This window comes from Pan paniscus, chromosome 19 (genome assembly GCF_029289425.2).
Source record: "Pan paniscus chromosome 19, NHGRI_mPanPan1-v2.0_pri, whole genome shotgun sequence".
NCBI classification, from domain to species: domain Eukaryota; kingdom Metazoa; phylum Chordata; class Mammalia; order Primates; family Hominidae; genus Pan; species Pan paniscus.
In genome coordinates, this window is record NC_073268.2 from 36,150,921 (window position 1) to 36,176,990 (window position 26,070).

The 26,070-nt window shown below is 40.6% G+C and overlaps 1 pseudogene; it reads left to right on the forward strand.

The window, feature by feature from the left end:
* Positions 1–486: 486 nt before the first annotated feature.
* The window catches only part of LOC100973849 (keratin, type I cytoskeletal 18-like), a 57,223-nt pseudogene continuing 31,639 nt past the window's right edge, over positions 487–26,070 (forward strand).

Below are 26,070 nucleotides of genomic sequence, written 5' to 3' on the forward strand. Positions count from 1 at the left end.
TGATCAAATACAGTATTATATGGGTATGTTTATCTCTCTAGGCAGATCATCTTGATGAATAGTTGCTTTGGAAACTGTCAAGAGATTGTTTTTAATTTCTTGAAAAGCCTGGGAGTGCATTTTACAAACCTCTTGTAAGACAGAAAAGTTCTCTAAGTCCCCACTCGACCCAGGAAGGATTTTCTTCATTATTAAAAATTTAATGCAATATTGCTTATAAAAGTAAAACAGCGTGGCTTTTTCCATCTATAGAAGGGCTAAACACGGCAAATATTTTCTATTAAAAGGTTGGGGTGGAGTTGAGAGCAGCTTTTTCATATTATATACACAGGCCTTCTATAAACGGCCAGTAAATCTTCCCAAAGGGTGGTGGGCATTTCCAACGGGCCAAACATGGCCTGTCATTCTACTATTTCTCTCTTCCAGCAGCAAGGTCTAGTAGCACTAAGACCAACCGCCCGAAGGCCGCTAACTGTTCTACCGGTCGTCGTTCGGAACTCCGTTCTCCTTCTAGGCCAGTTAAGGCCTTCGTCCGTTGAGGTCAGGACTAGGTGGTCTCAGCCAATGGGGACAGAGCGGTCACGGGGACCGGGTTTGCGCGGCTCCGAGGCCTAACCAGGCAGCCGAGCCTGCCTGCGTCCCGAGGCCGCCTTCCCGGGACCTCTGCACCCTCAGGTCCTCCGTTGGGTGGTGTTCGGGCGGCCGCCAGGCTTCCCGGCCCGCCACTCCCGCTGCCACCCAAAGGCGCTGCGTGCCGGCGGCTTGGTGGGGTTTCGTCGCGGCCCGGCAGGCTTGGGCCAGGAGATCCAGCGGCCGGGCGGGGTCCGGGCTGAGAGAGGCCGATGCCGCCGTCAGTCACCGAGATGGGGTGGGGACGCTTCAAGGCCTGGGTCTGGCCAGGGGGCAACCACAGCAGGGCCCTAGGTGTGTGCAGGGCGGAGGGCGCCGCCTGTCCCGGAGCCCCCAGCTCACCTGCCGGCCCGGGCAGGAGGAGCTTGGCGGGCCCTGGGGGAACGGGTCGCGCTCTGCCGCAGCTCCTAAGAGTCCATAGTCTTCCTAATGTAGTCAGTCTAAGACAATTGGTGTCCCAAATGGTTGATAGTGTTTTAGTTTACAATTTCAACATTTGTTAGAAGAAAAGTTCAGATTACTGGGCCTAGATTCCTAATAAATTGTGTTTTGTTTTGTTTGAAATAGGGTCTCGTTCTGTCACCCAGGCTTGGAGTGCAGTGGCTTGATGACAGCCCACTGCAGCCTCGACCTCCTGGGTTCAAGTGATCCTCCCACCTCAGCCTCCTGAATAGCTGGGACTACAGGTTCACACCACCACGTGTGGCTAATTATTATTATTTTATTTTTCCAGAAACAGGGTTTCACTCTGTTGCCCAGGCTGGTTTTGAACTCTTGGGTTCGAGTGATCTTCCTGCCTCGGCCTCCCAAAGTGCTGGGATTACAGGCGTGAGCCACTGTGCCCAGCCCTAATACGTTTTTATAAATTTTTTAAAGTTGGAATTTGTGGTGTGGTTTTGATTGTCTACTGAAAAAGAATGATTGCAGTCTCCTTTTAGGTAAAAAAAAAAAAAAAAAAGCAAACAAAAACAACAACAAAAAAACAAACTTAAAAATAACTCTTAGTTTGGTTAGGCTGTTAATAAATTTGACATTTATTGCTCTTGAAAAATAGCTGTGATCATCCTTTTTTCAGGGTAATCACTTTGATCAACATGACGAAGGACACTTGGAAACTGAACAAGCATCACTTTGACAAGCCTACAGAATCCATAAGATGGATCATTGCTTAATTTCGGGTCTTAGCCAGTTAGGTAGGTAGTGTTTGTGTGACACTTAATGTGAATGAAGTTAAACTTATTAATAACCAATACAGTTTAGAGTTTAGGCTGGGCCGGGCGCAGTGGCTCATGCCTGTATCGCAGCACTTTGGGGGGTCGAGGTGGGCGAGGCTAGGCTAGGCTAGGCACAGTGGCTCATGCCTGTATCGCAGCACTTTGTGGGGTCGAGGTGGGCGGATCACCTGAGGTCGGGAATTTGAGAGCAGCAGCCTGGCCAACGTGGTGAACCCCATCTCTACAAAAATACAAAAATTAGCTGGGCGTGGTGGCGCACCCCTGTAATCCTAGCTACTCTGGAAGCTGAGGAACGAGAATTGCTTGAACCCAGGAGGTGGAGGTTGCAGTTAGTCGAGATTGTTCCACTGCACTCCAGCCTGGGCAACAGAATGAATCTCCCTCTCAAAAAAAAAAAAAAAAAAAAAAAGAAAGAAAAAAAGAGAAGAAACAGTTAAGGAGTAAGAAGTTTTATTTATCAGACTCTTGTGAAACATGGCAAGTTTGGGCTCTGTGGCTTAAGAAATGTCTAGTTTTTGTCAAAAGTTGATTATTTCTATCTTTTCACACTGCTTAGTTTTAGACACTGATGATATCAAGCAATAGAACAAGGAGATTTATTTACCTGGCTCTTAGTTTAAAAACAAAACAAAACAAAACTTTGACTGGGTGCTGTAGCTTACACCTGTAATCCCAACACTTTGGGAGGCTGAGGTGGGTGGATCACTTGAGGTTACGAGTTCAAGACCAACCTGGCCAACATGGTGAAACCCTGTCTCTACTAAAAATACAAAAAAATTAACCGAGCATGGTGGCGGGCGCCTGTAATCCCAGCTACTTGGGAGGCCGAGGCAGGAGAATCCCTTGAAACCAGGAGCTGGAGGTTGCAGTGAGCTGACACCATACCATTGCACTCCAACGTGGGCAACAAGAATGAAACTCTATCTCAAAAAAAAAAAAAGTCTAAATTTTTTAACATTATTTTTATTTTGAAAAACACATTATTTTTAAATAACACATCCATTGTTAAAATGAACTTGTCATTATCATCGGCATTTACTGTTTGTGCTTAAGTGCACATATTTAATCAGGGTTTCAGTGAGTTATTGGTAAAACTTGAGTGGGGAAAAAAATCAAAGAGCGAATCGTAATCATTATAACCATCATGACAAGCCCTCTTCCTCTTAAGCAACACTAGCTTCTTAGGAAAATAAGGCAATTTAGAGAGTGCAGATAGTTTAACTTTAGCTTTTATTTTCAAAACTGTAACATAGTAAAGGATCAATATATATTAATGTTCCTAATTAGGTTGGTGTTTTGTGTGTTTGTGTGTGTGTTTAGATGTTTATAGAAACTTACACAACTTGGGGTGTACAACATTTTTCTTCCACAGCAGTTGGCCCATATTAGCTGAGCAGCCATGATCTGGTTTGTTTTGCACAGTCTGCCTTTTTAAAATTTCTTCTCTTCTTTCTCTCCATCTCCCTCGCTCCCCGCCCGTTTTTTTTTGTTGTTGTTGTTGTTGTTGTTGTTTTTTTTGAGACAGAGTTTTTGCTCTGTCACCCAGTGGCGCAATCTCGGCTCACTGCAACCTCTGCCTCCTGGGTTCAAGAGATTCTCCTGCCTCAGCCTCCTGAGTAGCTGGGATTACAGGCACCCACCACCATGCCCCGGCTAATTTTTGTATTTTTAACAGAGATGAGGTTTCACCATGTTGGCCAGGCTGGTCTCGAACTCTTGACCTTGGGTGATACCCCTGCCTGGGCCTCCCAAAGTGTCAGGATTACAGGCATGAGCCACCACGCCTGGACTCCACCTCCCTTTCTTACTTCTGTCCTTCTGGTCCGGTGAAAACTGCATAGAGTACCTTCTATCTTAATGTGCTGGCATGATGCTAGACTTAGGCATGGCAGTAATTGATGGTGCATGTGATAATACTGCAGAGGGAGAATTCTCATCTGCTGTTTCACTGAAAGCCTAGTCTTGTGTTTTGACATAAGGATAAAATGCCAAGCTCACTTTGCTAAGTTAAAAATCACTGGTTTGTGTCTTGTTCTGTATTATTTTGGGGATTATCACAATAATGAAATCTGTAGGCTAGATCAGTATCTTGTATTTGAAAAATAATTTTTCCATTTTAATTTTAAAACTCGGGGGTGGGGGGTCAAAGTTTCAGATCAGAGCTATCAGAATCAACCTCCCAGTACCATATTCTACAAGGTGCATGGTTGGTTAATATCCTTACACAAGCTATAATTCTGTGGGTACTCAACAGTAGCAGGAAATTTAATTAAATGAAATTTGCAACCTAGTATTCATCATTACTACACACAACAAAGATTTTTTTAAACCACTAAATTAAATGATATTTAACATTTTTAAGCCTTCTTAGAGGCTGAAGGCTTAAAAGATTTTTGGAAAATTTATTCCTGTGGCACATGAGACTGATGCTATTTTACCTCTCACAATGTCCAGGATTTTTTCTAGCACACATCATAGGGAGAACACTATCAGAGGCAGTCTAATTGAGTAATCATTGTTGAATAATCTCAATGAATAGGAGTAGAATTGATATATGCCTTATTTATTAAATAGTGCTACCTTCTTTACTTAAAATAGCAAATAGTACATAGTACTCAGGCTGGATATTTAATTTTTTTAAATAAATAAATGCATGTTCAGAAATGTATATTAATAATTATACTTCTAATGAAAATATACTTCCGAAATACATAAATATACGTATTATTTGTGATGTGGTAGTTTAGGGAGGAGGAGGAGGAGCTTCGTAGCCTACATTGTGTTAGATAGAAGTAGGACACAGGATATGGGAGAATAAACAAATATGTAAGACAAGAAAAAGAAGGAGGACACACAAGATAAGAGGAATCTTATTTCTGTTGCCTGATCATTTGGGAGTAAAATTTTAAGTGTTCTTCTTTTTTTTTTTAACTTTTTTTTTTTTCTTGAGCCAGAGTCTCAAACGATTGCCCAGGCTGGAGTGCAGTGGTGCGATCTCAGTTCACCGCAACCTCCACCTCCCAGGTTCAAGCGATTCTCGTGCCTCAGCCTCCCAATTAGAAGAACTTAATTTCCAACCAAAGAACAGGCCACACAGCCACCATTTTGGGGTCTTGAGCAGAGAGAGAAAACAAATAGGTGGTTTGTGAGAACTCTGAATTATGTAGAAAACCAGCTTTTTGCTTATTACCCTTTGTCAAAATTCAGTTGCCTTATTAATTAAAAGTTAGGATTCCTTTGCAATTCTTCCATGTCCATTTAAATTATATCAAGTTAACTCTTGAGAAGAAAAAAAAATTATAAGCAGCCTACTTGTATCATGCTTGTTTGTTGTAAACCACGCAGTTGTGTGTGTGTGTGTGTGTGTGTGTGTGTCTTTTGAGAGACAGAGTCCTGCTCTGTCACCCAGGCTAGAGTGCAGTGGCATGATTTCAGCTCACTGCAACCTCTTTCTTCTGGGTTCAAGTGATTCTCCTGCCTCAGCTTCCCAAGTAGCTGGGACTACAGGCGTGCGCCACTATGCCCAGCTAATTATTGTATTTTTAGTAGAGACGGGGTTTTGCTGTATGTTGGCCAGGCTGGTCTCGAACTCCTGACCTCAGGTGATCCGCCCACCTCAGCCTCCCAAAGTGCTGGGATTACAGGTGTGAGCCACCGCACCCGGCCGACAGTTTTAAAAAAGTTTCTATAATTTATTTTTGGTTCTATGAGATTATAATTAAACCCCAAATTATATATTTTATTTTAAAAAAAAGCCAAAAGATTTTTAGTCATTAGTATAGTAACTGAAACTAAGTAAAGAGTTACTTTTTAAAAAATTATTTTTCAAAATAATTACTACTTTAGAAATAAATTGGCTGGGCGTGGGAGCCCGGCAGGTCAAGGATGCAGGAGCTGTGTGACTGTGCCACTGCACCCCAGCCTGGGTGGCAGAGCAAGACCCTGTCTCAAAAAAAAAAAAAAGAAAAGGTAAGAAAGAAATTTAGTATTCATTGCTCTTGTTCTGTCTAGATTACATGTTTGAGCCATAAGCTAGTTGTACCAACTTAGTGTTATAAATAGCATCCATGGGCCGGGTGTGGTGGCTCAGGCCTGTAATATAATCCCAGCACTTTGGGAGGCTGAGGCAGGCAGATCATGAGGTCAGGAGTTTGAGACCAGCCTGACCAACATGGTGAAACCCTGTCTCTACTAAAAATACAAAAATTAGCTGGGCGTGGTGGCACGTGCCTGTAATCCCAGGGTCTCAGGAGGCTGAGGCAGGATAATCGCTTGAACTCGGCAGGCAGAGGTTGCAGTGAGCCGAGATCACACCACTGCACTCCAGCCTGGGCAACAGAGCAAGACTCCGTCTCAAAAAATAAAATTAAATAAAATTAAAAAGTAGCATCCATGGACCAGGCGCGGTGGCTTAGGCCTGTAATCCCAACACTGGGAGGCTGAGCGGGTGGATCGCTTGAGGTCAGGAGTTCAAGATCAGCCTGGCCAACATGGGGAAACCCTCCTCTACTAAAAATACAAAAAACGATTGACCAGGCATGATGGCACGTGCCTCTAGTCACAGCTACCCAGGAGGCGGAAGTTGCAGTGAGCTGAGATCGTGCCAGTGCACTCCAGCCTGGGTGACAGTGAGACTCAATCTCACACACACACACACACAAAAGCATCCATGGGAATAATTGAAAAAATCACAGTACTAAACAGAGAGAATAGATTGCTTGTTTCTCACAGACTGGTTATTGAATTTCTTGTTCTTTCACAGAGAAAGTTTTGATCATTTCAGAGATAGACAAGTCTGGTTTGTTTTTACTTTGTTATAAGTTATTTTGATGTGCCTCCTTGTGTTACCCATCATCCTTAAGCCTGTTGGATTTTTGATGAATGTTTATAAAACCTTACCCTAAGCCTATTGGACTTTGACAAGTGTTTATAGAACCGTTTTTCTTTTATTGGTGGGAAAGGGGACCATACTGAATACTAGCCCTTCCTGCAGAGTCACAGAGCTGCCTCTTTTCCTCCCAAAGCAGGTAGTTTGAAATGATAGGAAAGTTCCAGGTTTTCTGTGTTGGTCATTCACTTGCCCTGGGAGGTTGGTGAGGGGAGGGGATACTGGGAGAAGTGTCTATTGTTTCTGTTGCCTTTGTTATGATTGGAAAGACTTAGAGTGGCCTATTCACTATTTTATTATAGTCCCTGATAAAGTAGATTTAATTAAATAACAGTTTTAACCTAAAGTTTTTGAAGAAAAATGCCACTACCATTTTTTTTCTGAGAAGGTGACAGCATCCTCTTGAGTGATTTTGTAAAAGTGGCACTAATGTGTGTAACTTAAATTTTTTCTGTTTTCTCCTTCTCCCTTTAACATTTGCTTTTCCTTTCACTGTTGTCAGTCACAACACGCTGCTCTTGAATCTCTCAGCTGGCCTTGACTTGTGAATTTACTTATGCTTTCACTCTTCTTTAATACATACATTACTTGCAAGCAGTGAATTGAAAACAAGATTAAAAAAAAAGACCATCAATCAACTGTGATTGGACAGTTTCTTACTTTGTGTTACATTTATTTATTTATTTATTTATTTATTTATTTATTTATTTATTTATTTTGAGACAGAGTCTCGCTCTGTCGCCCAGGCGTGATCTCGACTCACTGCAAGCTCCGCCTTCCGGGTTCACGCCATTCTCCTGCCTCAGCCTCCTGAGTAGCTGGGACTACAGGCGCCCGCCACCGGGCCCGGCTAATTTTTTGTATTTTTAGTAGAGATGGGTTTTCACCGTGTTAGTCAGGATGGTCTCGATTTCCTGGCCTCGTGATCTGCCTGCCTCGGCCTCCCAAAGTGCTGGGATTACAGGCGTCAGCCACCGCGCCCGGCCCACTTTGTGTTACATTTAACTGTTCTTTTGACAGCCCAGTTTTGAAAGCCAGGTTCGTATGGAAATGCTCTCACTCCACTTGGACTGCTTTCGGAAATAGCGTACTGCTTCATCTGCATGTTTATTTTAGTGCATTCATAATATAACACAGTCAGCATAATGTCTCATCTCCACTTAGCCAAAGATTGAGTTTCCTTTAAAAAAAAAAAAATGACAACAACAAAATGGGAGGGAGGAACAATTTTTGTCAGCATTGTTTAATACCTAAATCTTGGTGCCAAATATAGTTACAACATGAGTCTATTAAGAGATTAAACAAGGCCAGGCGGGTGGCTCACACCTGTAATACCAGCACTTTGGGAGGCCGAGGCAGGCGGATCAGTTGAGGTCAGGAGTTCGAGACCAGCCTGGCCAACTTGGTGAAATGTCTTCTCTACTAAAAATACAAAAATTAGCTGGGCATAGTGGTGGGCGCCTGTAATCCCAGCTACTCAGGAGGCTGAGGCACAAGAGTCCCTTGAACCCAGGAGGTGGAGGTTGCAGTGAGTTACTGCACTCCAGCCTAGGCGATAGAGTGAGACTCAGTCTCAAAAAAAAAAAAAGAGAGAGAGAGAGAGAGAGATTAAACAATAATCAACCATATACTCTTAGAGTCATTCTGCTATCCTTGCCCTTTCTAGAATTATTCAGTTGTAGGAATTATGATATGAAATAAGGATTTTCTGCACAGGTAAGTTTGTTTTCATAGTAGTAAAATAAGGGCCTGTTTACCTTTGTTTTCTGCAAACATTACTTATATTGAGACTTTTAATCTTTTATTTTTTGGGGGGTAAGAAAGTTATAAATAGATGCTGAGCACTGGGTAAGGGAATGCTTTTCCTGGCAGTTCATTTGGGAGGGGAGAAGGGAAGAAGCCACAGCAGCAGTAGTGTTATATTAAGTTTTCGTGATGTATAGTAATGTGGAAGTCAGCACTTGGCATCAGTAGTGTTTCTAATTCTTTCAGTTCATATGTAGCAAAAATAACTTGCAGCAAACTTTTGTGTACCATAATGATACCATATATATATATATATATGTATGTATATTTAAAACAATATATGTTTTGTCTTAGAAACAATTTTTCATTATAGTTTGCCTCCAGTTTTTGTTTTTTAAGAAGTATCCGGGGCTCATGCCCAGGACTTTGGGAGGCTGAGGAGGGAGGATCACTTGAGCTCAGGAGTTCTAGATCATCCTGGGCAACATAATGAAACCTTGTCTCTACAAAAATGTAAAAAGTAGCCAGCCAAGGCCATGTGTGCCTGTAATTCCAGCTACTCGTGAGGCTGAGGTGGGAGGATTGCTTGAGCCCGGAAGGTCAAGGCTGCAGTTAGCTGTAATTGTACCACTGTACACCAGCCTGGGCAAGAGAGCAATAACCTGTATCAAAAAAAAAAAAAAAAAAGTGTCCTGATTTTCCTCCATCAATGAAATAATCAGCTGCTTAGCCCAGTTTTGTAGGTTGTATGCTATCATAAACTTAAAGAAGGAAATTGTCCTTTAAAAACAAAACACAACTGAGCATTTGGAAGGCTTAATTTTCTTCTGACTTCTAGTTAGAGAAGATAACAGTAGAACAATGTTTTTCTTTCCTCAATGACTCCAAAGAACATTTTATCATTGAATATGGAGATGTAAGACAAACAATTTAATGTGCAATATTTGGTTTTAATGCAGAAATTTGTGGTTTAGTCAGCTTTATAAATCGATTTCAGGAAATATGAGATTATTTTCAAATGGTTTACCTTTGTTTTCTGCTAACATTACTTATATTGAGACTTTTAATCTTTTCTAGATTAATACTGTAAATTACATTTTAATACATATAGAATACCTTGTGTTTAGAATTTTTCAATCTTTGAATGTATAGCACCATTTTTTCTGATATGGTTAGTGCTTATTTTAGCCTTGTCTTCGTAATTCACAATAACTGTAAAAAGCAAACAATTGGACAAAGAGCTGCAGATGTTTCTGATACCTTGACCCCTTAAACAAAAGCTGACATTTAATCGTTGTTTTTAGCATTTTTTTTCATGTAGTTTACATTAGAATACCTTTTCCAGTGTGCTCCTGGGAAGATGAGACATTATGTATGTTGGTTTCTCCCCACTACGTGCACTACTGGTTCTTTTTATTTATTTATTTATTTATTTTTTGAGAGGGAGTCTCGCTTTGTCGCCCAGGCTGGAGTGCAGTGGCGACATCTTGCCTCACTGCAACCTCTGCCCCCCGGGGCCAAGCAATTCTCCTGCCTCAGCCTCCTAAGTAGCTGGGATTATATACATATATATTTTATATATGTGTGTGTGTGTGTATATATGTGTGTGTGTATATATATGTATGTGTGTGTATATATATATGTGTATATATATATACACACACACTTTTCTAAAACCAATCAAGTCTAGCCTGGATTTTGCTCTGATTGTTTTTTTCATTTCTAGTGGTGGGACAGTCTTACATTTACAACTTACTTTGTATCATGAAAGCCTGACACATAAAACAACTAAACACAATGTATATTATCTTTAAAAAAGAATCTTAAAGTGGTGCTGTTTAGGTGGTAGATATGACTGTATACGTACTTTGATTTTATGTTTTTTTTTGAGACGGAGTCTTGCTCTGTCCCCAAACTGGAGTGCAATGGCATGATCTCGGCTCACTGCAACCTCTGCCTCTGGGGTTCCAGCAATTCTTGTGCCTCAGCCTCCTGAGTAGCTAGGATTACAGGCACCTGCCATCATGCTCGGTTAATTTTTGTATTTTTGTAGAGACAGAGTTTCACCATGTTGGTCAGGCTGGTCTTGAACTCCTGACCTCAGGTGATCTGCCCACCTCGGCCTCCCAAGGTGCTGAGATTACAGGGTGAGCCACCACGTCTGGCCTATTTTATGCTTTTTAATGTTACTTTAAAACTTCATAAATGTATTCTTCCCCTTTTCCCTTTCCCTGTTTTCTCCATTTTAAAATGTTATGTACGAAAGTTGCCCAGCACACCATCAGAAAGGACCTTTATCCTATATGTTCTTCCCATATAAAATACTAGCCAGCTTTTCTTTTTACATTAGTGTCCCTCTTATTGGACACATTTACGCTATTATTAGCACCTTTTTGCATGCATATATGTAGAATTATCGCTTGCTCATCATCTGTTTAAGTGTCACTAGGCAGGGAAGAATATACTATTGGAATATTTTTGGTTTGTCTTTATGTTTTGTCTGTCAGGATAATATTGGACACTGCTTACTCCAGAAACATGGGTGGAAACTGGGCCAGGGATTGAGAAAATCTCTTCAGGATAAGTCTTTACATTTACCAAAGAAAAAGAAAGAAAACTGTTTCTGATGCAGATCTTGTACCTGAATATATTTGTTGTCTTTCTAAAAAGGTGCTTGGGTTTTTCTGCCTCCCTGCCTTTCTACCCTTAGATTAGTCTATTTTTCCTATAACTGTATTTTAAGTCACTGTTAAATTTGCCAGTAATTTGCAAGAGTAAGCTGCTGTGTCATCGAAACTTTCAAGTCAAATATACTGTGTGTGGCTCAACCTGTTTTTTATTTTTATTTTTGGTGGAGGTGATGGGTGGGTGGAGTGAAAGGAATGCAGAATATCAGAGTATGCTTTATTTGTGCTATTTAGTAATGTATTGTGGCTTCAGTATTATAAAGAGAATCATCCAGTAGCAGAGTTTAATTTTTATCGTTTTAAATTCTCCCTGAAGCTGTTGATTGCCCTGGCTCTTTTGCTCTGCAATAAGAAATCTGTGTAGTGGTAGAAAGAAAAATTAACCCCCATGAAACATAAAATGAAAGCAGGGGTTTCTGAGGGCTCTCTAAGCAGAGGGGTTATTTCTCAGGTTCCTATCAAGGTCTGGAAAATGTATGGCTTAAAGTTTCCATTGCATTTGTTACCCTGTTTAACTATACCAGTCATTTGGATTATTTCAGCTTCTGAGTTCTTGCTAGTTGGAAACCAAGCAGCTGCATTCACTTTTTAGCTCTCTCGGATTCAAGAGCTACTGTTTGTTCTTTGCAGATGTGATGTGAATGCTGCCTCAGAAATTATGGGAATCATTGTGTCTGTACATCTGGTCATGGGGGAGCTTATTGTATAAGAGCATCTTTGGGGAGAAGGGTGCTACTGTTGACGAATTCTTTGAATTTTGGAAATTGATTTTGACAGTTTGAATGCTGAAGTCTGATCAATTCAAGTGTGTTGAGAGGAACAAGGACAGGTGTAGTGGCTCATGCCTGTAATCCCAGCAATTTGGGAGGCTGAGGCAGGAGGACTGTTTGAGGCCAGGTGTTCAAGACCAGCCTGGGTGACATAGCAAGACCCCATCTCTATTTTTTTAAAAAAGAAAAAATTAATTAATTAATTAAAGAGAGAGAGAGAAACCAAGAGGATAGGACTTGAAATATAGGACATTTCAGTTATTAAAACCTTTACTTTTTAAATTCTACTTCTGCAAATTCAGTGGTGACAAATGGGAGATGCTCAATAAATATATTTTCATGGAATATTCATCACTAAGCATTAACCTATTCTTTTGGGGAGTTAGAAAGATGCGATTACCTTTAAACTTGTTTTCCAGTGGCACAAGAATTCTTTGCAAACACTACAAAGAATACTCTGATTAAGAGCAATTTGTATGGTATAGGCCACAGATTGGTTTTTGTTTGTTTGTTTGTTTGTTTGGAGACGGAGTCTCACTCTGTTGCCCAGGCTGGAGTGCAATGGCGCAATCTCGGCTCACTGCAACCTCTGCCTCCCAGTTCAAACAGTTCTCCTGCCTCGGCCTCCTGAGTAGCTGGGATTACAGGCGCATGCCACCACGCCTGGCTAATTTTTGTATTTTTAGTAGAGACGGGGTTTCATCATGTTGGTCAGGCTGGTCTCGAACTCCTGACCTCATGATCCTCCTGCCTCGGCCTCCCAAAGTGGTGGGATTACAGGCGTGAGCCACCGCACCTGGCTAGACCACAGATTTTGTAAGAGCCCAGGAGAGAGAAGATAATGAAGACTGAAATAGAGTTGGCTTTTTGATAGAATTTGTCCCATTGGTTTGCATAGTTGTAAGTGTTGGGTTGAACTGAATGGAAGTGATTGCTTTAGAAGAAGACCAGAAGACTAGATTTGCTTTTCCCTCCAATTTGAAATACCACTTCTATTCCAGGACACCCAGGAGCATTGTTGATTGTTACTCTCTTTGTTCAGGCACACAAGATGGGGCCGTTTCATAGTAGCTAGCAAATCTGTTTGAATCCCAGAATGTTCATTTTAAGCATCAGAGACTTTAAAGTACAATCAGAATCTGCAGAGAGGAAAGGAGGGGGAAGAGATAGATAATGTATTTAAGAGAACATAGGTAAATGGCTACTCATCTACTTTGAGTGATCCAAAATTATTATCAATTTTTGTTTTTAAGGAGATTTTAGGCAGGGTGCTGTGGCTCATGCCTGTAATCTCAGCACTTTGGGAGGCTGAGGCAGGAGGATCACCTGAGCTCAGTGAGACCAGCCTAGGCAACATAGTGAGACCCCATCTCTGTCTTCTCTTATGCCCCCCCCAAAATTAGTTGGGCATGGTGGTGCATGCCCGTGGTCCGAGTTACTCAGGAGGCTTGAGGTGGGAGGATTGCTTGAGCCCGGAAGGTCGAAGCTGCCGTGAGCCATTATTGCACCACTGGGCTCCAGCCTGCGTGACAGAGTGAGACCCTGTCTCAAAAAAAAGGAAATAAAAAAGAAGAACAGTTTAGAATTTTGGTTCTCTTTAAGCTTTGACCTTCTTGAAAAGAGGAATTAGGTTTTCTCTATATTTTACCTCCATCTCCATGGTAACAGGTATATATAGTAAGTACTCAATAACACATAAATCTATTCATTTAAAAATACAAGGGAAACTTAAAGCTCATTTGAAGTTTTTTTTTCTTTTTAATTGTTAAAAAATACGTAACATAGCCAGGTGCAGTGGCTAGCACCTGTAATCCCAGCACTTTGGGAAGCTGAGACAGAAGGATTACTTGAGGCCAGGAGTTGAGACCAGCCTGGGCAATATAGCAAGACCCCATCTCTACAAAAAAAATTAAATTGGCTGGGCTTGGTGGCACACACATGAAGTCCCAGCTACTAGGGAGGTTGAGGTGGGAGGATCACTTGAGCCCAGGAGTTGAGGGATGCAGTGAGCTATGATTGGGCCATTGCGCTCCAGCCTGGGTGACAGAGCGAGACCCTGTCTCTGCTTAAAAAAAAAAAAAGAATTCCCCCTTTCCAAAACATATAGCATAAAATTTACCATCTTAACCATTTTTAAGTGTACAGTTCTGTATGTTAAGTATATTCACATGTTGGCGTGAAGTCCATCTGTTTTAAATGGTTAGTGTCTTTATTCTCCAAAAAGAATGGAGCCTTATTCTGTTTCCAACATTAAGAATTGAGTTTGTTTCATAACTGGCTGTTTATTTCCTAGTGTCAGATTCAACAGTGTGCAGGCATTGTGCTGGTTTCTCTCACGTATCTCCTTCTGTAGCACCCACATAATTTTACCTAGAATATATCCACATTTATGGCATATTGAAACAAGTTATGACAGATTTCTTTAACTGTACTAAACCTTTGCTATAAATAACCACTCAAGAAAGCCCTGTCACTCTGGTGTAAACAGTCATGCCTTCTTGTTTTTTTTGTTTTTGTTTTTGTTTGTTTTGTTTGAGACGGAGTCTCACTCTGTCACCCAGACTGGAGTGCGATGACGCGATCTCGGCTACTGCAGCCTCCGCCTCCCAGGTTCAAGCGATTCTCCCACCTCTGCCTCCCAAGTAGCCAGGACTATAGGTGGCGTGCTAACACATCCGGCTAATTTTTGTATTTTTAGTAGAGATGGAGTTTCACTATGTTGGCCAGGCTGGTCCCGAACTCCTGACCTCGTGATCCGCCCATCTTGGCCTCCCAAAGTGCTGGGATTGCAGGCTTGAGCTACCGCACCCAGCCGCCTTCTTGGTATTTTATAGACTAGGCATTGCGTGTAATTTCTGGGCTTATGCTTTTGTAAGCTCTTTGCATTGACTAGTTTATTGTCAACTTGCCTTTTTATTTGAGTTTAGGACTCTAACATATCTAACATGCAACCATCCACTAAAATTTTAAGCCTGGTCTCTTTGGGCTTTCTTTATCAAAGGCTTAAAAATTATCTTGACCCATGCAAGGCTTTTGCCAACAAAAGTTGCAGTCCTTGAGGCTCCAATGCCAATATCTTGTCACTGGATAGATGGGAGAATAGGGCGTGCAGACTCTGAAGTGAAGTTATCTGTGGCAGGATACAAATTGAACTTTGTAAACTGAGTTTATTTTTGTACTTCTATTTTCATATTCATGTTTTGTTCTCCCTTAGTATTTGCTAAAATATTTCAGAAGTTTTAAAAAAATTATCATATGTGGCAGATAAGTGATTGTTAGTATTAAAAAATAAAAGACCTGCAGAAAATATATATTGACAAGATATCTGAAGGAAACAACACAAAGAAAGCACAACTGATGAGAAATATTATGAACAATTATTTATTGTAGAAGCAGAAGATGTGTTTAATTCAGAGTAAAGCAAGAGTGAATGATAGTTGTATTTTGTAGCAGTTGGACTAGATTCAGTTCTGGAAATTGTTTTATAACCTTTTGGCAGTTTTGAAATGAAATGTAGTTCAAAATTTTTATTTTTCTGTGAAATACATTTAGTCAGTAGGTGTAGCCCAGTAGGTGTAGACTTACATTGTCTAAGAACTGTTTGATGATTTGGCTGAGTCTTTGGTCACAGACAAAAGTTTAGCCCCTGGGAAAAATAAGTGGGATCTGATATTATTTCATATCTCACCCTGTCTAGAAGTTTCGATCAGTACATTTAGACAACCAACAAATATTTACTGACCTAACACTACATTCTAGTTATACCAGCTGTAAATACTGTATGACAAGGAGAGAGTAGATAAGATGGTTCCTGACCTTCAGGTTTATTTTCCAGTCTCCCAAGCCTTATTTGTTTAAACTGCTGTAGACCTTTGAAGTTTCCTTAAAGCCAAGGATGTTTTCTACTTCTGTGTACTCCTTTCATGCTTAGAATTAAGTATGTGCTTGGTCTGAATATTTAATTGAAAAATCGTTTCAACCTCCTTGTGAGTAGGAAGTCTCATTAATTTTTGCATAAAAGTACTTGGTGCAGGATATAAAAGCAGAGTGCTAATATTTGGAAATATGAGATCTGGGTTTGAGTTTGGCACTACCAATTCCTATAAGTAAAGGGACAAGGTACCACCACTGAATTATTTTCCTCAGCAATAAATGGAAATTAAAATCTCTGCCCATCTTCTTAAAGAGTAGTTATGAAGACAAAGTAAGTGAACTCACATTATACAAACTGTAAAAGTGCCATATAAATGCTTATTATTAATACCTATTGTATAGTACATAGTTATTTTAACTGAATTAGAGATAATCCATCCTTAGGTCTTCCAAGTCTAACAACAGTACTAGTTAATATGCTTTCTATGTGATAGATGTTGGACTTCAGGATCTGTGCTTTTAATGTTATATGTGTTTTAGGACCCCTAAATTCCTAATTTTGGTGTTGGTTTCACTAATTCTGAGCTCACTAGTCATCTCTACTTCTGAGTCTAACTTCTAAAAAATCATCTAAAAAGAGCTTCAGTTACTCAGTAGTGGTGTTGGGACAACTGAATAACAACCCAGAATTTAAATAACTGGATCCCCATTGTCGTTCCTTACCCCAAATAGATTCCAGATGAATAAAAGCTTTAAATGTAAAAAATGAAATCATAAAATTATTAGGATGAACAATGGTAGAATTATCTTAAAAATAATATTTGAATAAGAAAAACTTTTCTAAGCTTAACCCAAAACTTAGAAGCCATAAGACATGGACAAATATGCCTAGTATTCCATTATTGGAATGCTAAGCATCTGGGAGTTATTCGTGTCCTACTGTTCAAGGTCATTGCCAAGGTCTGATTGCAAAAATTTAAAAAATTGCAACCTCAGGCATAAATGGGTTAAGAAAAGGATAAGGCCAGTCACAGTGGCTCACACTTGTAATCCCAGGACTTTGGGAAGCCAAGGTGGTGGATCACTTGAGGCCATGAGTTCAAGGCCAGCTTGGGCAACAATAAGACCTCGTCTCTACAAAAATTAAAAAAAAAAACAGATTAGCCGGGTATGGTGGCATGCACCTGTATTCCTAGCTATTTGGAAGGCTGAGGTGAGAGGATCGCTTGACTCCAGGAGTTTGAAGTTGCAGTGAGCTATGATCCCACCACTGTACTCCAGCCTGAGCAACACAGCAAGCCTGCCTCAAAAAAGGAAAGGATAAATTTGGTTATATTTCATCATAACAAAGTCAACAAACAAATAGACTGGGAAAAATATCTGTAATATCTCATTATAGGCAAAGAACAACTTTGCTTCAGGGATTTATCAGTTTAAGAAATACCTAAATATAATAGAAAAGGGGAAATGGTATGAACACTGTGTACAGAAAGGCAATACAGATGGCCTTTACTTTTTATTATTTATTTTTTTGAGATGGAGTCTTGCGCTGTTGCCCAGGCTGGAGTGCAATGGTGCAATCTCAGCTCACTGCAACCTCCAGTTCTCAGGTTCAAGTGATTCTCCTGCCTCAGCCTTGTGAGTAGCTGGGATTACAGGAGAGAGCCACCACACCTGGCTAATTTTTTTGTATTTTTAGTAGAGATGGGGTTTCACCATGTTGGCCAAGCTGGTCTTGAACTCCTGACCTCAGGTGATCCACCCACCTTGGCCTCCCAAAGTACTGGGATTACAGGTGTGAGCCACCATGCCTGGCCGCAGATGGCCTTCAAATATATGAAAATATTCTCAACCATTCTCATAGTAAGAGATGTGCATATTAAACTATGAAATGTTAGCTTGGTAAGATTATGGGAAAATAGGTACTTACATCATAGCCATGAGAATAGAAATTGGTGAAAGCCACTACAGAGAACAATTTAGATTACTTAAAAATTAAAATGGAGGTATTCTTGAATCCAGCAATTTTTTTTTTTTGAGACCGTTGCTTTGTTGCCCAGACTGGAGTGCAGTAGCATAATCATAGCTCACTGCAGCCTTGATCTCCTGGGCTCTAGTGATCCTTCTGCCTTAGGCTCCTGAGTAGTGGGGACTACAGGTGCACACCACTATGCCTGGCTAATTTTTAAGAAACTTTTTATAGAGACAAGGTTTCACTATGTTGCCCAGGCTGGTCTCAAATTCGTGGGCTCACGCGATCCTCCCACCTTGGATTCCCACAGTGCTGGGATTACAGGTGTGATCCACCATGCCTGGGCTAGTCGTGCAATTTTTTTTTTTTTTTTAGATGGAGTCTTGCTCTGTCGCCCAGGCTGGAGTACAATGGCGCGATCTTGGTTCACAGCAACCTCTGCCTCCCGGGTTCAAGCAATTCTCCTGCCTCAGCCTCCTGAGTAGCTGGGACTACAGGCACCCACCACCACGCCTGGCTAATTTTTATATTTTTAGTTGAGACGGGGTTTCACCATGTTGGTCAGGCTGGTCTTGAACTGCTGACCTCATGATCCGCCCGCCTCAGCCTCCCAAAGTGCTGTGATTACAGGCGTGAGCCACTGCGCCTGGCCATATTCATGCAATTAACAAAATTTTTAGGATATAAAATTCTTAAGCATTTCTTCCTGGTTACTAAATAATTCATATAACACACAGTTGCTTCCTGTGTAATAACACGTACATTCCTTTTGTTGATATTGAAGCAGATTTTTCAAAGTTTTGTTAGTTTTATTTGGAATATATCTCCAGACATCTCACACATCTTTTTAAGAACATTGTATTATGTTTTGGGATTGAAATAAATAAATGTAAAAATTTTACTTTATAAAATCATTAGCTGAAAAAATGTGTTAAGAGAGATGAACATTCTCTGTAGCTTGGATAGTAAAACTGAGGCATTTTATTGTGAAATATTAAAATGGTGCATTCTGTGGGTATACAGGAGTGTGCCTGTAAATTTATGTTTGTATTTGCTTGATGATGAAGATAAAAATTTGTGTAAAGATAGACTCTCTGAAGGGAAACTGAGTTGCATTTTCCTGTATTTAAAAAATTTGATATCATGTACTTGTATTACTATTCAAAAAATATAATTGTTTTAGAAAAGACCTAGAGTGGGCAGAGTGAAAGCAGAGTAGGGTTGGGGCATTTCTTCGGTTTTGCTTATGTATACCTCCTTCCCAGTGTTGTTTCAGTTAGGAAATAAATGGTGACTACAGTAGAGTAAGGCCTGCATTAGGTAAGTCTCAACAATATTTAGTCTACATTTTATGACTAAATGAAAATTAGATTTTTTTCCACTAGAAATGAGGTCTTGCTATGTTGCCCAGGCTCCTGGCCTCACACAATATTCCCACCTCAGCCTTGCAAAGTGCTAGGATTACAGGCAGAAAACTAGATTTGAATTCAATACAATAGAATAGAAACATGTAATGTTACAATTTAGGCCTTATGGTTAAATTAGAATGCTAATTAATATTGCACTAACTTCTGACCTGGTGTGGTGGCTCACACTTGTAATCCCAGCACTTTGGGAGGCTGAGGCAGGAGGGTAACTTGAGGCCTGGAATTCAAGACCAGCCTGGACAACATAACAAGACCCTGTCTCAACAGAAATAGAAAAATTAGCCAAGCCCGATGGCGCATGCCTGTAGTCTTAGCTACTTGGGAGGCTGAGGGGAGAGAATTGCTTGAGCCCTGGTACTGGAGGTTGTAGTGAGCTGTGATGGGCCACTGCACTTCCTGCATTCCAGCCTGGGCAACAGAGCTAGACCTGTCTTTATAAATAAATTATGCAAGACCTGTCTCAATCAATCAGTATCAATATTTTACTAATTTCTTAAGAAACATCATTCTTTGAGAAAATATTTTTATTAATATTATAGTGACATAGATACATTTTTCTGAATAGACTTTGCAGAAGCTAAGTTGTCTTTGTATCTTCCTTTTCCTTTTCTTTCTTTATTTTTTTATGAGATGGAGTTTCACTCTTGTTGCCCAGGCTGGAGTGCTGTGGCATCATCTCGGCTCACTGCAACCTCTGCCTCCCAGATTCAAGTGATTCTCCTGGCTCAGTCTCCCAAGTAGCTGGGATTACAAGCACACACCAGCACACCCAGCTAATTTATTATATTTTTGGTAGAGATAGGGTTTCACCATGTTGCCAGGCTGGTCTTGAACTCCTGACCTCAAGTGATTGGCCCGCCTTGGCCTCCCAAAGTGCTGGGATTACAGGCGTGAGCCACCGGGCCTGGCCTTACTTTTCCTTTTCAATTCATATTTTCCTTTGTAAAAAGGAAATAATGCTTAATATTTATTATGTGCCAAATATTGATCTAGAGTCTAGATGTTTTGCATTGTCTCATTTAATGAAATAGATATTAGTATGCTCATTTTATAAATTGAAAGTTTTGGAAAGTTTATACAGCTACTGAGTCTCTGCCATTCAAACATAAGCCTGACTTTGAAATCAATATTCATACCTTTTCCCTTCTCAGGAAAAGCTGATACTGAAAATAGGAATAGGTAGGTGGTAGGATAGCAAACATGCAGCTCCCCCAAATCACAAAGCAAGGTATGGATTGTCAGAAAGGCTGAGTTATACAGAGAGCTGGCGTAGCTGAAGGAGCATATAGCTGTAATCTCTGTTTTTTGCTAATTAAATGGGCCTTGGAGTCTTTATTCAGTTGCCAAAGGCAAGCATAATTTTAGTTATTTACAAACCAGATTTAATAAGGTATGGGCTCTATAGAGTCTTTGACCTGTTTAATGGAATAAATATAAACAATAGAAAAGAGGCCCAGATAATAAACAAGATTAGTCAGAACTGGCTGTCAACAGTAAGAGGTTAGGTTTTAGGGATAAAATAGAAAAGGAAAGGGCCGGACGTGGTGGCTCACACCTGCAGTCCCAGCACTGTGGGGGACCAAAGCAGGAGGATTGCTTGAGGACAGGAGTTCAAGAGTAGCCTAGGCAATATAGCGAGAGCCTGTCTCTACAAAAATTAAAATAAATATGAGGATGAAAGGGATTGCAGGAGAGGAGAGGGAATGAGAATGGGGAACTTGCATGCTGTATATAAAGGGACTACTCGTTTCCTAGTACAGAGATCATCACATTTAAAGGATAAATTAAAAGACCTTAAATGTGAGTTAAGTCAAGAAAAAATAATAATCAGAAAAGAAGTTGCAGTTCCAGTGGCATGTGCCTGTAGTCCTAGCTACTCAAAAGGTTAAAGCAGAAGGATCAGTTGAGCCTGGGAGTTTGATCCTGGGCAACATAGTGAGACCCCATCTAAAAATTAGCCAGGCAAGGTAGTGCACACCTATGGTCCTAGCTACTTGGGGGGCTGAGGTAAAAAGATTGCTTGTGTCTAGGATTTGAAGGTTACCGTGAGCTATGATTATGCCACTGCACTGCAGCCTGGGCAACAGAGCAAGACCTTGTCTCTAAATAATAAAAAGAAAATGCTATAAGGGTTCAAAAGAAGAGTGACTAGGGATGACTTCAGAAAGAAGTCCTGAGGAGAGAGGAATAGGTATTATCAAAGACAGGAGATACTGATGTATACACAGTAATTGCAGTTGACAAAGAGTAGGCATAGCTAATTGGAGCAGATTGTGTCTGTGGCATAGTGGATTTCATGTATTCTTTAACAGAAGAAACCACCTCAAAATTTTTTTTAATGTTGAACTTCAGTATATGAAAGAGAAGGGAAACCCACACAGTGGTTTTTTTGTTTTTGTTTTTGTTTTTTTTTTTTGAGACGGAGCTTCACTCTTGTCACCCAGGCTGGAGTGCAATGGCGTGACCTTGGCTTACTGCAACCTCTGCCTCCTGGGTTCAAGCGATTCTCCTGCCTCAGCCTCCCCAGTAGCTGGGATTATAGGCATGAGCCACCACGCCTAGCTAATTTTTGTATTTTTTAGTAGAGACAGGGTTTCATCATGTTGGCCAGGCTAGTCTCGAACTCCTGACCTCAGGTGATCCACCCGCCTCAGCCTCCCAAAGTGCTGGGATTACAGGTGTGAGCCACCACACCCGGCCCACTCAGTTGTTTTGATTGAAGCAGAGTTCTAGGTCTCCAGGAACAGTTTAAAAGCTATAGGCTGGGTGCGGTGGCTCACGCCTGTAATCCCAACACTTTGGGAGGCCGAGGCAGGTGGATCATGAGGTCAGGAGTTTGAGGCCAGCCTGGCAACATGGTGAAACCCTGTCTCTACTAAAAATAAAAAAATTAGCTGGGCATGGTGGCGCATGCCTGTAATCCCAGCTATTTGGGAGACTGAGGCAGGAGAATGGCTTGAACTCTGGAGGCAGAAGTTGCAGTGAGCCAAGATTGTGCCATTGCACTCCAGCCTGGGCGACAGAGCAAGACTATCTTAAAACAAAAACAAAACAAAAACTGTAACTAGGCTGGGCGCGGTGGCTCACGCCTATAATCCCCAACACATTGGGAGGCTGAGGTGGGAAGATCTCTTGATCTCAGGAGTTTGAGACCAGCCTGGGCTACAATAGTGAGACCCTGTCTTTACAAAAAAAAAAAAAAAAAATTAGCCTGGTGTGGTGGTGTGCACCCTTGTTCCTGGCTACTTGGGCAGCTTAGGTGGGAGGATCACTTGAGGCCAGGAAGTTGAGGCTGCAGGGAGCCCTGTCCATGTCAGTGTGCTCCAGCCTGGGTGACAGAGTGAGACCATGTCTCAACACACACACACACACACACACACACACACACACACACACACACACACACACCCCTTTATAACTGGAAGGCAGAAATGGGAAATATTAGAATAGGCACAAATCTCATACTTATTTATTGTTTACTATGTGCTAAGCACTTAACAAATATCTCATTAAAATCTTATAATAGGCCCCTGAGAGAATTACTGTTATTCCCATTTTGTGTAAGAAACTTCTCTTTTGTGTAGAGAAGTTTAATAAGTTCAAGGATAAGCAACCAGTAAACTATAGAATCAGGATTAAGATCTTAGGCCTTCTGCCTCCAAAACTCATGCCACACTTAATGTGGAAGGCTTTAATGCTCCTCCAATGCGGAATTGTATTTTGTAAGCCAAAGGCAATTTTTGATCAGAAGAGAGGTATAGACTTATAGCAAGAAGAGATACTGAAGGCTGGACATGGTGGCTCACGCCTGTAATCGTAGCACTTTGGGAGGCCAAGGTGGGTGGATCGTTTGAGCTCAGGAGTTTGAGAACAGCCTGGGCAACATGGCAAAACCCTGTCTCTACTAAAAGTACAAAAAAAAAAAAAAGTTAGCTGGGCATGGTGGCGTATGCCTGTAGTCCCCAGCTACCTTGGGGACTGAGGTGGGAGGATTGCTTGTGTTCAGAAAGTCAAGGCTGCAGTGAGTTGAGATAATGCCACTGCACTCCAGCCTGAGTGACAGAGACCCTTTCTTAAAAACAACAACAACAACAACAAAGAGAGATTGAAGATAATTTAATCTAAAACTCATTATACAGTTGAGAAATTTATTTTTAGCATTCTACAATGTTTTAGTGATACTGCTGAAACCCAAACCCAAATTCTTTTATTTGAAATCTAAAGCTCTTTCCATTACCCCAGCCTGGCATTTGTGGTGGAAATAAAATAATAGTCTGGTCAATGTATGTCTGAGGATGGAGATGGAAAACCATTTAGAAAGTTATCTGGGTATGAGTGTAGATAAAGGCTTGAAAGAGTAATAGCATTGGAAATGGAAAGGGAGGTATAACTATGAAGGTTGATAAAACAAGTGAACTATGAAGCACAGTATATAGTCAGTTTATGCATGTGTTTGACTAGCAAGCCCCTGTTCACTAGATTTATTGTTAATCCTTTATAACAGCTATCATTTATTGTTTACTGAGTGCTTGCACATGAATGATCTAATTTAAATCCTCTTTGAGGTAGACATTCCCATTTTATAGGTGAGGAAATTGACATTCTGAGCAATAATTTGCCCAAGGTCTTATAGCAAATAAGTGGTAGAATCATGGTACTGAAACCTATGCTTTTAACCAATATGCCTTAAAGTACCTAAACTGTAGGTGCTAGTTCACTTCTCTATCCTGGGGAGATATGATAGTGGTAAGGAATACCAGTGCTACAGAATTGAAATATACTGGGCCGGAAAAAGTGGAGATAATTCTGAATATGATATATTTTCTTAGGGCACTTGAAGTCGTAATATATATTTTTCATGATGAGTATAAATTCACTAGAAACCTGAGGTTAAAATTGAGTGGTAAGAACTTTTGCCAAATATTTAGGGATGGAAATTGGTGTCCAGGGAAAAAGAAAATACTGTAACTTATATCTTATACTGTAATTTCCTCCCTGATTTCTTCTTATACTTTATATTTCTCTCCTGTGGCATTTTAAATGTTCTCTCTTGTATAATTTTTGTTGATGTGTGTCTTTTACCCTCAGTAGACTGTAAATTCCTAAAGGATAGTAATTACTGTGCATTTATGTATTCTCTATTGTTGCTTTTCTTGTTTTGTATTCTGCATTTGTTTATTGCATGCTTAGAATGTGCCAGATCTGGGTCGGGCGTCGTGGCTCACGACTGTAATCCCAGCACTTTGAGAGGCTGAGGTGGGCGGATTACCAGCCTGGCCAACATGGCGAAATCTTGTCTCTCCTAAAAATACAAAAATTAGCCAGGCATGTTGGTGCATGCCTGTAATCCCAGCTACTTGAAAGCTGAGGCATGAGAATCACTTGAACTCAGGAGGTGGAGGTTGCAGTGAGCCATCTGGGTAACAGTGCGAGACTCTGTCTCCAAAAAAAAAAAAAAAAAAAAAAAAGCCAGATCTGTACTAAGTCTTTAAGAGTGAGTAAAATATAACGTCTGCCCTTCTGCTCTCCAGAGACTTATTTCTAATAAGGAGACAAATGTAACAAATTTAATACAGTATAATGACTGTTGTAATTATGAAGTTAAAGGTACAGTGGAGGCTTAATAGAGAACTGAGCAATTTAACTTAGAATTTCAATTTGTTGGCCAGGTGCGTTGGCTCATGCCTGTAATCCCAGCACTTTGGGAGGCTGAGGCAGGCGGATTACCTGAGGTCGGGAGTTCGAAACCAGCCTGACCAACATGGAGACACCCCGTCTCTACAGTACAAAATTAGCTGGGCCTGGTGGTGCATGCCTGTAATCCCAGCTACTCAGGAGGCTGAGGCAGGAGAATGGGAGGCGGAAGTTGCAGTGAGCCAAGATAGCGCAGTTGCACTCCATCCAGGGCAAGAAGAGTGAAACTCCGTTTCAAAAAACAAAAAAAAGAATTTCAATTTTTTTTTAATGATTAACAAGTGAAAAGTCTCAGCTTGTGAGAATAAAGAAGCAAGAAACTATTTTCTGTACGTGCAGCTATACTTGCTGATAGATACGTGGAGCACAGGTGTCTGTGAGTTAGTGGAATCTCTTTATTCTTCCATGAGAAGCATTGGTATTTTAAAGTGGGATGAAACCTGAAAATAAGAATACAAAGTAAAAAGTGTTTTATAAGAAATCTATTTTATTAAAGAAAATCTTTAGAAAGTTCATTTAAAATTTACCACCAAAATTCAAAGTAATGGTGCTTAAACATCTGGAAAAGAGAACAAAGTGTAATATCTTTTCATGTAGTGTAATATCTTTTCAAATGTAGTTTATTAGTTTAAAATCCAGTTTTTCCTTTCTCACTAAATCTTCTCAAACCAGTAGATAGAACTCCCACTGGATTTTCTTGTAACTCCCATTTTGTTCAGAAGGAGGGAGCAAAGAAGGTAGGAGCTGGGGCCTGGTGGTAGCATACATATTTGAAATTGACTGAGTGTGAGACAATAGCAAGTGGTGTGAGTTGTGCTACGTTTAGAGAGGACTGATTATTGCCACCTAGGATTATAGTCTCAGTGTAACATTTTAAGGTTATTTGAAAATTTCTGAACTTACCTGAACAATGAATGAATAAATGAAAAAATAAACATTTTACACTTAAATATTTCATTTAGATGAACTTTATAGAGGAGCTAGTAGCCAAGCTTCTATTTTTGAGATCCCCATAATGGTAAAGGGGGTCACATTTGTCCCCTATGTAGTCCAAAATCAGTCCCCTGTCCTGGACCTTATCTCTAGAGAATCTCAGTATGTCTGGGGCACAAGAAGCTCTACATTTAGGGCTGGGCTCAGTGGCTCAC